Source organism: Carassius carassius, chromosome 38 (genome assembly GCF_963082965.1).
Source record: "Carassius carassius chromosome 38, fCarCar2.1, whole genome shotgun sequence".
Taxonomy (NCBI): Eukaryota; Metazoa; Chordata; class Actinopteri; order Cypriniformes; family Cyprinidae; genus Carassius; species Carassius carassius.
Window position 1 is genome coordinate 13301726 of NC_081792.1, and position 15590 is coordinate 13317315.

Genomic DNA, 15590 nt, shown 5'->3' on the forward strand with positions numbered 1-15590 from the left:
CAACTACGTCAAATTGCGCAACTTCGTCCTTTCCTCAGTAGAGAAGATGCGGAATCATTAGGGCATGCATTTATTACCACTCACCTTGACCATGGCTTACCAGTTCACTCCATCGTTTGTCTGCAGTACATTCAAAATTTTGGTGCCAGATTATTAACTCCCACAAAAAAACCTGCTCACATAAACCCTATTCTGTTTAATCAACACTAGTTGCCTGTATCTATTTGCGTGCAATACAAAATTCTTCTGCTTACCTTGAAGGCACTTAAAGGGCTCCCTCCTATCTTTCAGACCTACTCTCTTCTTATATACCTTCTCGCGCACTCCTGTCTTCTAATTCTGAACTTCTTTTCTGTTACTGCACCCAAACTTTGGAATTCACTTCCCCTGGCACTAGGAACAGTCACCTCTTTCAGGGAATTCAAATCAAAGCTTAAAACGTATTTGCTTAATCAACACTATCACTAATTTACATTGTGTATTTGTACATGAGCTTGGGAAAGTCACTATATAACGTAAACATATTATTATTATTATTATTAATAAAATAAAAATTCTGAATTACAAAATAAACAACTAACATGAAATATACATTATGCACATTAACTATTAATCTTAAAATTGAAAATAAATTAATCATACTTGTTAATTACCTAAAAATTATCATTATTGTTGTTATAATGATTTATTTATTTTACAAATGTTAAGAATATGTACAGATAAATAGATGGGGTCCAAAAGTCACTTATCTGCTTATTTAGTTTGGTTAGTTTATTTGACTTTGAGACATTACCTTTTAAAGGTCCCGTTCTTCGTGATCCCATGTTTTAAACTTTAGTTAGTGTGTAATGTTGTTGTTAGAGTATAAATAATATCTGTAAAATTCTAAAGCTCAAAGTTCAATGCTAAGCAAGATATTTTATAAAATATAAAAGCGCTGTTATTTTCATCTCGGAGTCTAATCACCTTTGTTTGGGCTTCCCAGGGAACGCTGTACTTAGAGATCAATGGTTACAATTTTTGTTTAACTCGGTTCCCGAAAATTATAATCCACATGTAAAACTATGTGCAGCACATTTTGGTGGAGCAGTTCCCTCTTTGTCTGGAGAAGGCGTTGTTTATGGACCACAACAGGTAAGTGTATTTTATTTTTTAAGTTGGTGCATTTAAAAGTTTCTGTAACTTATTACACAAAGGGCAATGCTGTTTAGCTTTGTTAACTAGATAGTAGGGCTGCAAAAAAATGCGCATCTCGTCAGTAAATACGCTCCTGTGATTAGAAGTACATCTCCAGCACGTGCGTTCAGATCAGGATTGCCAGGTTTTCAAAATAAATCATGCCCACTTGCTTTTCAAAACTAGCCCAATCACGTTTCCAGGAGGGCAGCGTGCGCTAAGCTGCTGTCGAATCACAACACAGGAACCGCTGGCACCATCAGAACTTTTTAAGAATTTCTGAAGGAGGGACTTCATAGAACAAGGAAGACATCAGCCTGTTTTAATGACAGTGAAAACAGCAGTATACAGATAAGTGAATTGTGTGAAAAATACTGTGTTTTTTTACACGCTAAACATGAACACATGTTATATTGCACACTGTAAACACAATCAAAGCTTCAAAAAAGCACGAAAAACGGGACCTTTAAAGATTTATTTATTTTGCATAGTAACTTTTTAAAAAGGTCTGAAACATTATTTCTGATTTAGCTTCCAGGTTTAAACTATATTTTGAAATCCACGTTTTCAGTGTGGTCTCGTGAACCTTAGTGTAGACTGTAGAAAATTCCAAAACAGAAGTTCACTTTCAGGTTGAATGTCTCGACACTGTGTAATCGCTATTAGTCCAGGTGAAATGGAGCCAGTTGTTTAAAAAAAGCTGATGATCAGCCTTGTCAATCAAAAGCATATCTCGGAAAAGCATGTCTCGGAAAAGCATGTCCGACAGCAACTAGCATGAAGAAAATGTTTCTTGAGTTAAATTTACAACTGTCCAGGTTAAAGCAAAAATAATGCAACAATGCAGCACCGTTAACATGGGTTCTATTTGACCCTATGAGCCACACATAGTTCAAGCCAGGGAAGCACAGTCTGCCGTTTTCTTTGTTTGTTATGAGCCTTCAATCCAATTATCACAAAAAGTTTTGTGTACACAAGCATTTTGACTTGAGGGTGATTATTATAACTGAAAAAAATGCATAGAATATAATAGTGTTATTGTTCATTTTAACCTCTAATGTACCCTGTGTAGTTTGCAGCATTAGTTGGGAGAGATTATCGGTATCGGCAGATATCATTCTGAATAATCGGTATGGGATGAGAAATTTCATATCATGAAAAAATCTATCATGATTTCCAAAAAATAAATATATTGTATAAAATATATTGAAATGGAAAACAGTTATTTGAAATTTTTTTTATATTTCACAGTATTACTGTGTTTACTGTTTTTTGACCAAATAAATGCAGCTTTGGTGAGGATAAGAGACTTCATTCAAAAGCAAAAAAAATCTTCCCAATCAGTAGTGCATAAACCCCTACCTGTGGTGGGGAAACGTGTATTCCAACCTTTGGAACATAAAGGAGAGGAGCTTTTTGACAAAAGCCTGATCTTCATAGTGATGGAAACTAGCCAGATCAGCACCCAAAGCCCGGCAGAAGAACTGAGCTTCAGTCCAGGTGCGATGCGCCAGGATCTTCTCACTGTTATACACCTAAACAACAAACATTCAGAACATGATCCAACAGACTGAATAATAATTAACCAATGGGTAAAATATACCGAATTCAAAACAAGATTATGAGATCATATAGTGACTCTCAATAATTGGTATATGATTATATACTCTCTGTACTTCCTTGTAACAGTGAGACAGGCCTTTGCGGCTCTCTTATCCTGTCAGACTTTGTGCATTCATATCTATGTGTGGCACAGGCATCAGGGTGTCATGGTTACCACTAACTTCCTGTTTGCACACAGCCATGGCCTTAAAGGTATGACAATTTCTCACCTACTAGTGACCTAAAGCCTGACCTCCAGACATCACCAATGACTCCAATCAGACAGAAGGAGAGATGATTCATAAAATTAAGAGCTTTCGGTCTGTTTGTGCCTGCTAGCCCAGGTCTGTTGGGACATATGAAAATAGAAAACAGTTATTTAAATTGCAGTAATATTTTCAGAATATTACAGTTTTTCCTGTATTTTTAATAAAGAGCACGATAGACTTCTTACTTTTGAAAGGTAGTGAATACTAGATAATTATATTATTCAGTTACCATACTATTGCATTCAATTACCAAACTCTGCTCCTGATCTGTGATTTTATAACAACAGCTGTCCTTCCTTCTCTAGCCCTGCATATACACTCAAAACATATGAAAACTGATGGTGCAAGGCTTTATCTGACATGCAGATACATTATTTATATAAAAGGACAAAGACTTGATAGAACAATAGTACCATGCTGAAATAGATAAAGCAGCTTTTCCTCAAAAAATTAAATTGTTATGGTTTGTAGTGTGTAGTATAGGATTTATATGTCATATTTAGCGTGCACTACAAAGTAAGCAGTGTACAGGAAATAAGTAATTAATGTAATGTTTATAAATGTTTGTAAACAATTCTTTTTAAGATTGATTTTTATTTACATTATTTCTGAATGTATTAATAAATGCGACTTATCTGTGATTTTTTTTCTCTCTTAAAAAATTCAATTTTAACACTTATAGTTAGGTATGATTTATATATTGTCACACATGAAAATCAGAATCAGAATCAGAATCAGAAAGAGCTTTATTGCCAAGTATGCTTGCGCATACAAGGAATTTGTTTTAGTGATATAAGCTTCCAGTAAACAGAGACAACAACACACAGACAAAAAAAAAAAAAAAAATTTACAGGAGAATTACAAATTGGCAAATAAATAAGTGTATAAACAATTGTGCTATAAATGATAATGGAATAGGATTGAGTGAGATGCAGGAATGTTCTAGGATGGAGGGGTAACAAATAAATATAAGGATATTGCACATTTTTGCATAAGCATAAGTTTAAGTGGGAAACATTTAACTGTTCATGAGGTAGATTGCCTGGGGGAAGAAACTATTCTTGTGCCTTGCTGTTCTTGTATTTGCGGCTCTGAGGCGCCGGCCAGATGGCAAAAGTTCAAAGATGGGGTGACTTGGATGTGAGGGATCCAGAGTGATTTTCTGAGTCCTTTTCCTCACTCTGGATGTGTACAGTTCTTGGAGGGTGGGCAGGGGAGCACCAATAATCCTTTCAGCAGTCCGAACAGTTCTCTGTAGTCTTCTGATATCTGATTTTGTAGCTGAACCAAACCAGACAGTAATTGAAGTACACAGGACTGACTCAATGACGGCTGAGTAGAACTGTTTCAGCAGCTCCTGTGGCAGGTTAAACTTCCTCAGCTGGCGAAGGAAGTACAACCTTTGTTGGGCTTTTTTCACAATGGAGCCAATGTGATTGTCCCACTTCAGGTCCTGAGAGATGGTGGTTCCCAGGAATCTGAATGACTCCACTGCAGCCACAGTGCTGTTCATGATGGTGAGTGGGGAAAGTGCAGGGGGGTTTCTCCTAAAGTCCATAGTCATCTCCACTGTTTTGAGCGTGTTCAGCTCCAGGTTGTTAAGACTGCACCAGACAGCCAGCTGCTCAACCTCCTGTCTGTAAGCAGACTCGTCACCGTCCTGGATGAGGCCGATGACTGTAGTGTCGTCTGCAAACTTCAGGAGCTTGACAGAGGGGTCTTTAGAGGTGCAGTCGTTGGTGTACAGGGAGAAGAGCAGAGGGGAGAGAACACATCCCTGAGGGGCGCCAGTGTTGGTGGAGCAGCTGTTTGACATGAATTTCCCCAGTCTCACTAACTGTTGCCTATCTGTCAGAAAGCTGGTGATCCACTGACAGATAAAGCTAGGAACAGAGAGCTGGGTCAGTTTGGTCTGGAGGGTTGTTGGGATGATGGTGTTGAAATAGTTCATAGTTCATTGAAAAAGCAGGCAATTTGGGATGCAGCTTTAGCTGCAAATCTCTAGAGGCATCTGGCTGTTTTCACACCTGCCCTAAATTAACCCTGAGTTCAATTGCTTTACTTCAATGTCCTTCATATAACCTAGACCAGACTGAAACAAGCATTTTAACAACCACAAACGGACAAAATCAGCCAACTGATGGCCAACTCTGAACTTTAATCAAGATCGAGATTAGGTTAAAAGGAAAGTGTATTTTTTTAAATTTTCACCATTTGACACACTTTTGCCTTCAGTAGAATATAAAACCATTTCATTAGAAGTAAATGGTTGTCCTTTGCATACAGTATAAGTTGAATAAGTGTGGGTGTCCCACATACATGACCGTGCTAGCACGTGTGCATCTATAAAAAGTACACTTTCTCTGTTTGGCAATAAACATCACGTTTGTCCTTCTCGCAGACGACTTTAGGAACAGGAACAGAGCGAAAGAACAGATCTGAACCAATCCGTTGTTCTCTGGGCGTGACGTGCTCTCCATCCTTCAGACACACGGCCTGTCTGCCCTCCTCACCCCCACACAAAGCCCATATCAAGCACAACCCATCAGAAATGTAGAAAAACAGATGACACAAGAGTGCCGGTAATGTGACAGGAAAAAGCAGTTTGGCACAGTTTTTATTAAGACCTCCACTGAATCACTGCATTTTATTAATATGTTTCTCACGCAATGAATTTTGAATGGTAAATGTGCGTTTGCAACTGTACATATGCAACTTTAATTTTTTGTTCTTGCTGTGCTTTTATTTTGAAATTTGAACTTCAATCATATTAGAGTGGTGATGCTTTATTCTACATAATAGCAGGTCACATTATCAAATAATCATGCACCAAATAAATAAATAAATAAATAAATATAAACAGGAAAAAACTAATGATGGGTGACAAATAAACCAGCAGATAATGCTGGAAAAACTATTCCAAAATAAATCAAGTTAAGTTTCTGTTTCTGTTTGAATGATTCAGAGTGAATCACTAACCAATTCAGGTTATTTTTATTAACCTCTATGTTAAATGAATCACTGAAAAATGATTCAAGAATGATTAATTTGAGAAATTTACATTAGTTTTATTTTAGTATTATTTATATATAATTAGAGTGTTTATTAATATTCTGAAATATTTTGTTTTTGTGTTTATAATTAAACATAGATTTAAAGGGTTAGTTCATCGAAAAATCTAAATTATGTAATTAATAACTCACCCTCAGTTCACCAAATCGAACTGAATCATTTGAAATGGTTCGCGTCTCCAATACGCATTAATCCACAAATGACTTAAGCTGTTAATTTTTTTAATGTGGCTGACACTCCCTCTGAGTTCAAACAAACCAATATCCCGGAGTAATTCATTTACTCAAACAGTAAACTGACTGAACTGATGTGAAGCGAGAACTGAAGATGAACACCGAGCCGAGCCAGAAAACGAACAAAAGACTGACTCGTGCACGAGTCAAGAACCGGTTGCATCGGTTTTCGGATCACCAGTAGTTCTCCGGACAGTTCAATTCAATAAACCGGTTGAAGAAAATGGTTCACCGGTTCTTTTGCGCTCGACGTAATGGCGTCATTGGCGATGATTGCCCTTGATTCAAGCCTTCGGTTTACCTGGGCTCATAACATTAGCACAGAATCAGTTCAGAATCAATCACCAAAAGTTGGTTCGGTTCAGACGCTCTGTGTGTCAGTCTGCTTCACGCTGAATCACACATGCGCAGTATCATCAGCTCCTCGGTTCTCGAATCGGATGCGTCTGACAGAAACGGTTCTTGACTCGAGAGCGAGTCATTATCTGGCTTGGCTCGGTGTTCATCTTCAGTTCTCTCTTCACAGCAGTTCAGTCAGTGTACTGTTTGAGTAAATGAATTACTCTGGGATATTGGTTTGTTTGAACTCAGAGGGAGTGTCAGCCACATTAAAAAAGTTAACAGCTTAAGTCATTTGTGGATTAATGCGTATTGGAGACGCGAACCGTTTAAAACGATTCAGTTTGATTTGGTGAACTGGTTCAAAAAGATCCGGTTACATCGAATGATTCGTTCGTGAACCGGATATCACAAACTGCTTTGTTTTGAACTCTCTCACAACAGACACGGAAGAGAAGACAATGCTGAATAAAGTCGTAGTTTTTGCTATTTTTGGACCAAAATGTATTTTCGATGCTTCAAAAAATTCTAACTGACCCTCTGATGTCACATAGACTACTTTGATGATGTTTTTCTTAATTTTCTGGACATGGACAGTATACCGTACACACAGCTTCAAAGGAGGGACTGAGAGCTCTCGGACTAAATCTAAAATATCTTAAACTGTGTCCCGAAGATGAACGGAGGTCTCATGGGTTTGGAACGACATGAGGGTGAGTTATTAATGACATAATTTAGAGTTTTGGGTGAACTATCCCTTTAATGTATGATTATTTCAGTTTTTGAGTAATTTTAGAAATTCAACTTAAAGGTATTTATGTTGGTTAGTTTCCAAGGCAACATTTCCAATTTTTAAATAATGTATTTATATTTTATTTTATTTCATACAGTATATCCATATCCATAAATGATTTTTAATAGTTATAGTTTTAGTAAACAATAACACTGATTTGACATCACTAGCTGATTCTAAACAGCTTACAGAAAATATCAGACACATGAAAACTGAATTATGTGTGTGTTGAAGTACACTCTCACCTCTGGACATCCTTCATCCCATTCTCCAGTAGGATGCTGGGGAACAAGGCCTGACACCTTACAGATTGCTGGATGCTGCTCTTCGCAATCCTCAAACTACCATCCGCCATCCTAAAACACAAGGAAGAAAGTTCAAAAAGGTCAGACCTGTTATGTGACCTGGTGGATGCCCAGATTTAAAAGTAAATACTACAGTTCAGACTGCTGTTTAAGTTTGAGGTTGTTTAAGATGGCCTTGGTTCTTTCCATAAGAACTGGAAAGCTTTATAATTATATTATATTATATTATATTATATTATATTATATTATATTATATTATATTATATTATATTATATTATATTATATTATATTATATTATATTATATTATATTATATTATATTATATTATATTATATTATATTATATTAGTGGGAGGGATTGGGTTAAACTGAGACAATCTGTAATCTTTTGCTTTTCATTGAATGTACCATTTTGTATTTATCTGGTTAAATACCAATAAAAATATTTATTCTTTGATGAATATAGAAAGTTCAAGAGAAGGAATTAAAAAAATAAAATAACATTTGTAACATTAAATGCATTTGCTGCCACTTCTGATCAATTTAAGGTCTCCTAGCTAAACCCAAAAGTGTTTTTTTTTTTAATTTTGGGAATTAATAAATGAATGAATGAATGAATAAATAAAAAATAGGCCTGCACCAATAGTACATTTCTGTCCAGTACTGACAAATCAATCATTATTTTCTAGATATAAATAAATTGCTGATATCAAAATTCTATACTATTTTCTATTTTGTAGTTATATTTTTGTAATAAAACTATTTATTTTGTGACATAGTAATGAGAAAAAGGTGTTTGAATGAAAGCTCTTAGCATCATGTGAATCGCTCTTGAAGAAGTAGTCATTCACATTCAAAAAGGTACTTTGTATCTATGTCCTGCAATAAAAACACCAATTAAAAAAAAAACTGCTGCTGACCAGACCCAATTTAATTATGTTTTTAATCAAAAACTCTATATTTAAAAATATTCATACAAAAACTGGTATTGATTTCAATCAAGCCAACTTTATAGTATCAAGCCAATCCTAGTCTTCTTATATTGTTGCTGATGGACCAGCCCATTCTATATTTACACACACCCCCATTGTGAGAATCTGTGTGTGTGTGTGTGTGTGTGTGTGTGTGTGTTTTTAATAACCAGGGCCAGGAGTTCAAACTCTGGATGGGACAGAGCTGTTGTGCACTTGAGCAAAATTTAGGACATGTCCACATTCTTCTCTTCACAGTCCATGCTGACCCTCAAAGAAACAATTAGTCACTAGTCTCTATCTGACAGAGGAGGGCTGGAAAATGACACACGTTTTACGTAATCCTGGCTTTTATATACTGGGCTGAAGCTTTAACTAGACCAGACTTGAGAAAAACAGCTGAATGGAGAGACTGGGAAAAGTCAGACATGTTAGAGGAAGAGACAAAGAGAATTGGAAACGGTTGGATGGACGGACAAAAAAGCTCAAACGAATGAATGACCAGTCAGATCACTCATCTCTTTACCAAGCGGCTCGGCATGTGTTTGGTGGTTTTCTTACAAATGTTAGGCAAGGCTGACTCACAGGACAGACTCTGCCAGTAACCCTGTGTGGAGTTAAACCCCACACTGCTGGTTCTCCTGCTCCGGCGTGGAGGTCAGATCTGGACAGAAAGAGATGAACAAACAGTGAATAGGTTATTTAAAGGAAATTCATACTCACCCTCACGTTTTTCTAAACTTGATTTCTAACATAATTTAACTCCGGGTGTGTGTTCACAGTGTGTGTGTGTTCACTGCTGTGTGTGTGCACTTTGGATGGGTTAAAAGCAGAGCACGAATTCCGAGTATGGGTCATTATACTTGGCTGTATGTCACGTCACTCTCACTTTTACTTTTATTTCTTATAATATCCCTTTAATAGATGATACTCCAGGTGAGGATGGAGTACAATTTAAACTAATAACAGGCTTCCAGCTCTGGATGGCTCTCCCAGAGTTCAATGCAGCCTGACTGTGGCGAGTAGGGCGGGGCCGAGGGACGTGGGAACACGAGTGAGACCGGCGGTGGGCCGCAGGTGCCACTGATTTGCCCAATCACTGCCGGCCTCACTTGTGTTCCCACGTCCCTCGGCCCCGCCCCACTCGCCACACTGACATTGGAGCAAACACACATAGACAGGCTTTGTTTGGTTCCTTTAGTCAGATAGTATATAGAAGGTGCACAGTCTCATTCACACAAACACTAAACACCATCATGGTAACACATGTGAAACTGACATAAGGCAATAAACATTCATTAAACAACATTAGGTCTAACATACAACCCTAATATACAAAACTGACAAGAAAAAACTAAGAAGAAACATAGTTAATTCAACAAAAAACATCTCGGAATTCTGGGAACGTCAATGTACAATTATTCACTGTAAATTATACAGTCTTTTTCACTTTAAAAAAACGGTATACAACTGTAAAATTACATGTCCGGTACAGTTTTTCACTGTATATAGTAGGGGAACTACTACTAAACCATTTAACAGGTTTTTACTGTGCCATTTTTACAGTCTTTTACCATTAAATTCACGGTAATTGTTTTACAGTGTACTCAATATACAGTACACTACTGTTTAAAAGTTTGAGATCTTTTAATGCTAATGTTGATGTGAAAACAACTGTTCTCTATGTTAATGTATTTTAAAATGCATTTTATTCCTGTGATGCAAAGCTGAATTTTCAGCAACATTACTCCAGTCTTCAGTGTCACATGATCCTTCAGAAATCATTCCGATATGCTGATGTCACACAAACACAGATGTACAACTGTGTTAAACAAGACAGTTTTGAACTGAGCAAGCTAAAGCATATTTTCTTGTCATATCTAATATACTTGGAGATTTCAGGCCTTAGGGTTTTTTGACCAGTGGGAATAGACTTTCTTTAGGGGTATTATATAGCCATTTACATTCAGAGCCATGTTAGATTATAAATGCAAGTGATATTGGAGATTCTAAGGCATTCAGAGGTGCTGGAGTATCAGACAGGTCTGATAATGCAGAAAACAGATAGAAAGATAGAGCTGTTATCTCCAGTTTCACCTTCACAAAATGGGGCTTGATATTTCAGAGTTCTCAGAGCTGACAGGGCTGAGGGTCTTTTGTGGGCATTGGCACGAAAGAGCAATTGAAGATACGGGCCAAAGACAAAGATATTCTCAGCCAGTCGAACACACACACAGAGTATTGTCAAACTTCAAATGGAGGTTATGCATTATCCTCGCCATATTTCTAAAAGCAGGAATATGCTTAAAGTATAGAATTTTCTTGTCTGATGGTGACATTTTTTATTTAGCTTATGCTGAGAATGAAAAAAAAATATGTTAAGATGCAGTATCTAAGGTGAATACTAGTAAAGTATGACACACTCTGATCATTTTTCATCTGCACTTTTTAAAATGTTAATAAAATGGCTTAATTCCTCACACAGTACCAACTAAAGATCATTACATGCTCTTAAAGTGGAAAGATTAGACTTTTTTTTATCATTGTAGATTTTGTTATTCCATGCAATGAAAATCAGTAGGGTCCAGTGTAGTTTTGAAACCAATTGTCTTTAATTGTATGAACAAAAACAGTGGAAACACTCTTTAAAAGAGTTTACCTGCTTTACTTTACCTGCATACCTCCTACTTCTTGAAACCGAATGTGTTCTATGACCTTAAATATCTCAGTGACAGATTAATTATTTGCTATGTGAGATCATAAAACCCTCTGGAACTGCATGGCACAACTGGGACTGGGATTTCTCAGAGGGCAGGCTTCAAGTATAACTCGTTTGAAGTAATGGTGCTTCATATAACATTATCCAGAGAAACAAATGTTAATGATAAATCCCCTGCTATGTTTGTACTGGCTACTGTATACAGGCCACCAGGGCACCATACAGACTTTATTAAAGAGTTTGGTGATTTTACATCTGAGTTAGTTCTGGCTACAGATAAAGTTTTAATAGTTGGTGATTTTAATATCCATGTTGATAATGAAAAAAGATGCATTGGGACCAGCATTTATAGACATTCTGAACTCTATTGTGGTTAGACAACACGTTTCAGGACCTACTCATTGTCGAAATCATACTCTAGATTTAATACTGTCACATGGAATTGATGTTGATGGTGTTGAAATTATTCAGCCAAGTGATGATATCTCAGATCATTATTTAGTTCTGTGCAAACTTCATATAGCCAAAATTGTAAATTCTACTTCTTGTTACAAGTATGGAAGAACAATCACTTCTACCACAAAAGACTGCTTTTTAAGTTATCTTCCTGATGTATCCAAATTCCTTAGCATATACAAAACATCAGAACAACTTGATGATGTAACAGAAACTATGGACTCTCTCTTTTCTAGCACTTTAAATACAGTTGCTCCTCTGCGTTTAAGGAAGGTTCGGGAAAACAGTTTGACACCATGGTATAATGAGCATACTCGCACCCTAAAGAGAGCAGCCCGAAAAATGGAGCGCAGCTGGAGGAAAACAAAACTAGAGGTATTTCGTATTTCTTGGCGGGAAAGTAACCTATCCTACAGAAAAGCATTAAAAACTGCTAGATCCGATTACGTTTCTTCTCTTTTAGAAGAAAACAAACATAACACCAGGTATTTATTCAATACAGTGGCTAAATTAACGAAAAATAAAGCCTCAACACCTGTTGACATTTCCCAACACCACAGCAGTAATTTGACTTTATGAACTACTTTACTTCTAAAATCGATACTATTAGAGATAAAATTGCAACCATTCAGCCGTCAGCTACAGTATCGCATCAGACAGTGCACTATAGACCCCCTGAGGAACAGTTCCACTCATTCTCTACTATAGGAGAGGAAGAATTGTATAAACTTGTTAAATCATCTAAACCAACAACATGTATGTTAGACCCTATACCATCTAAGCTCCTAAAAGAGGTGCTTCCTGAAGTCATAGATCCTCTTCTGACTATTATTAATTCCTCATTGTCATTAGGATATGTCCCCAAAACCTTCAAACTGGCTGTTATTAAGCCTCTCATCAAAAAACCACAACTTGAGCCCAAAGAACTAATTAATTATAGACCAATCTCGAATCTCCCTTTTCTGTCCAAGATACTAGAAAAGGTGGTATCCTTACAATTATATTCCTTCTTAGAGAAAAATGGTATATGTGAGGATTTCCAGTCAGGATTTAGACCGTATCATGTACTGAGACTGCTCTCCTTAGAGTTACAAATGATCTACTCTTATCATCTGATCGTGGGTGTATTTCTCTATTAGTTTTATTGGATATTAGTGCTGCGTTTGACACAATTGACCACAACATTCTTTTGCATAGACTTGAACACTTTGTTGGCATCAGTGGAAGTGCATTAGCATGGTTTAAATCGTACTTATATGACCGCCATCAGTTCGTAGCAGTGAATGAAGATGTATCATATCGATCACAAGTGCAGTATGGAGTACCTCAAGGCTCAGTACTAGGGCCGCTACTCTTCACACTTTATATGTTACCCTTGGGAGATATCATCAGGAAACATGGTGTTAGCTTTCACTGTTATGCTGATGATACTCAGCTCTATATTTCTTCACGGCCCGGTGAAACACACCAATTTGAAAAACTAGTGGAATGCATTTTCGATATAAAAAACTGGATGACGAGTAATTTCTTAATGCTAAATTCTGAAAAAACAGAGGTGTTAATTATAGGACCTAAAAACTCAGCTTGTAATAACCTAGAACACTGTCTAAGACTTGATGGTTGCTCTGTCAATTCTTCGTCATCAGTTAGGAACCTAGGTGTGCTATTTGATCGCAAATCTTTCCTTGGAAAGCCACGTTTCTGACATTTGTAAAACTGCATTTTTCCATCTCAAAAATATATCTAAATTACGGCCTATGCTCTCAATGTCAAATGCAGAAATGTTAATCCATGCATTTATGACCTCAAGGTTAGATTATTGTAATGCTTTATTGGGTGGTTGTTCTGCACGCTTAGTAAACAAACTACAGCTAGTCCAAAATGCAGCAGCAAGAGTTCTTACTAGAACCAGGAAGTATGACCATATTAGCCCGGTCCTGTCAACACTGCACTGCTCCCTATCAAACATCGTATAGATTTTAAAATATTGCTTATTACTTATAAAGCCTTGAATAGTTTAGCACATCAGTTTTTGAATGAGCTTTTACATTATAATCCTCTACGTCCGCTACGTTCTCAAAACTCAGGCAATTTGATAATACCTAGAATATCAAAATCAACTGCGTGCGGCAGATCCTTTTCCTATTTGGCACCTAAACTCTGGAATAACCTACCTAACATTGTTCGGGAGGCAGACACACTCTTGCAGTTTAAATCTAGATTAAAGACCCATCTCTTTAACCTGGCTTACACATAACATACTAATATGCTTTTAATATCCAAATCCGTTAAAGGATTTTTAGGCTGCATTAATTAATAACTATCATTTTGCATTATTGACACACTGTTTTCCTAATGAAAGTTGTTCAGTTGCTTTGACGCAATGTATTTTGTTTAAAGCACTATATAAATAAAGGTGACTTGACTTGACATGTAGAGCGTGTAGTTACTGGTCTGAGTGAGGGTGTACAGTAGGTGTGTGTTTATGTATGTGCTGACCTCAGCTGACCCTGTTTATAACCAGCTGGGTGACTCACAATGCTGGCTCCCAAATACATACCTAGTCCCAGTGCTAGTCGTGTTGAATAAATGTAAAGCATGAATGTAAATGTTAATGCACTGGAATGCTGCTAATCAGGCTGTTGGACGGACTTCAGAAACCACTGTGTCCTTCAGTGGGGGACATACTTGTGACATCCTGCTTTTCAGAGGAGAAGTCATGCAGCTTTACATCTGCAAGATTTGATCATTTTTAGGCTTTAATGGAAAATGTGGAAAATATTACCAAAACATTGAACAAATCACTGATTATTCATTACATCATTGTTTTTCTAGCAGTGGCTTTTGTATTTTAAATTTATGCATTTAGCAGACGCTTTTATCCAAAGCGACTTACAGTTCATTCAGGCTAACAATTTTTACCTATCATGTGTTCCCGGGGAGTCGAACCCCCAACCTTGCGCTTGATAACGCAATGCTCTACCACTTGAGCTACAGGAACATTAATGTTAAATAAATAATAAAACCCACACTATATTCAGCCAAGGTTACCAACATAATGAAGGTAGATGTTAACTGAAGAGTTGAACTGTTATTCACAAAAGGTTATGTTAAATAATATTGGGGCAAGTAACTTGTTACATCATTAATTTATCACTATGGTGGTCAAATCAAACATGTAACTTCTATGTCTGTTGTTTCCCGTCAGTTTTGAGGTTGGTCCGTGTCATAATTGTTTAACCATTTACATTGAGCTGATAAGGCAGATTTCATTGTATGCCTGTCCCTAAAAGAAAGAAAAAAAACCTTTACTCAAAATATTTAGTTCCTACATTTTACAGTTGTTTCCGATCTGTTGTGATGAGCATTGAGCAACATCCAGTGGTTTTGCTTGTGTGGACTACTAAGTCGCTCGCGTGCAGTGTCTGACAAATTGCTTTTTGTGTATTCATGCATTTGGCAAGAACGTAGCATCAAATGTAAGTGTTACATTAAAAAACAGATTATGTTTTTAACTTACTGCACTACAAACTGATTTAAATTCCACGAAAAGATTCGTTTACACTGCACGAAGCGTCATATATGAATTAACATAGGAATTACATTTCCAGAAAAAGTCTCATAAAATTTATATTTTATATATTAAATTACCAAC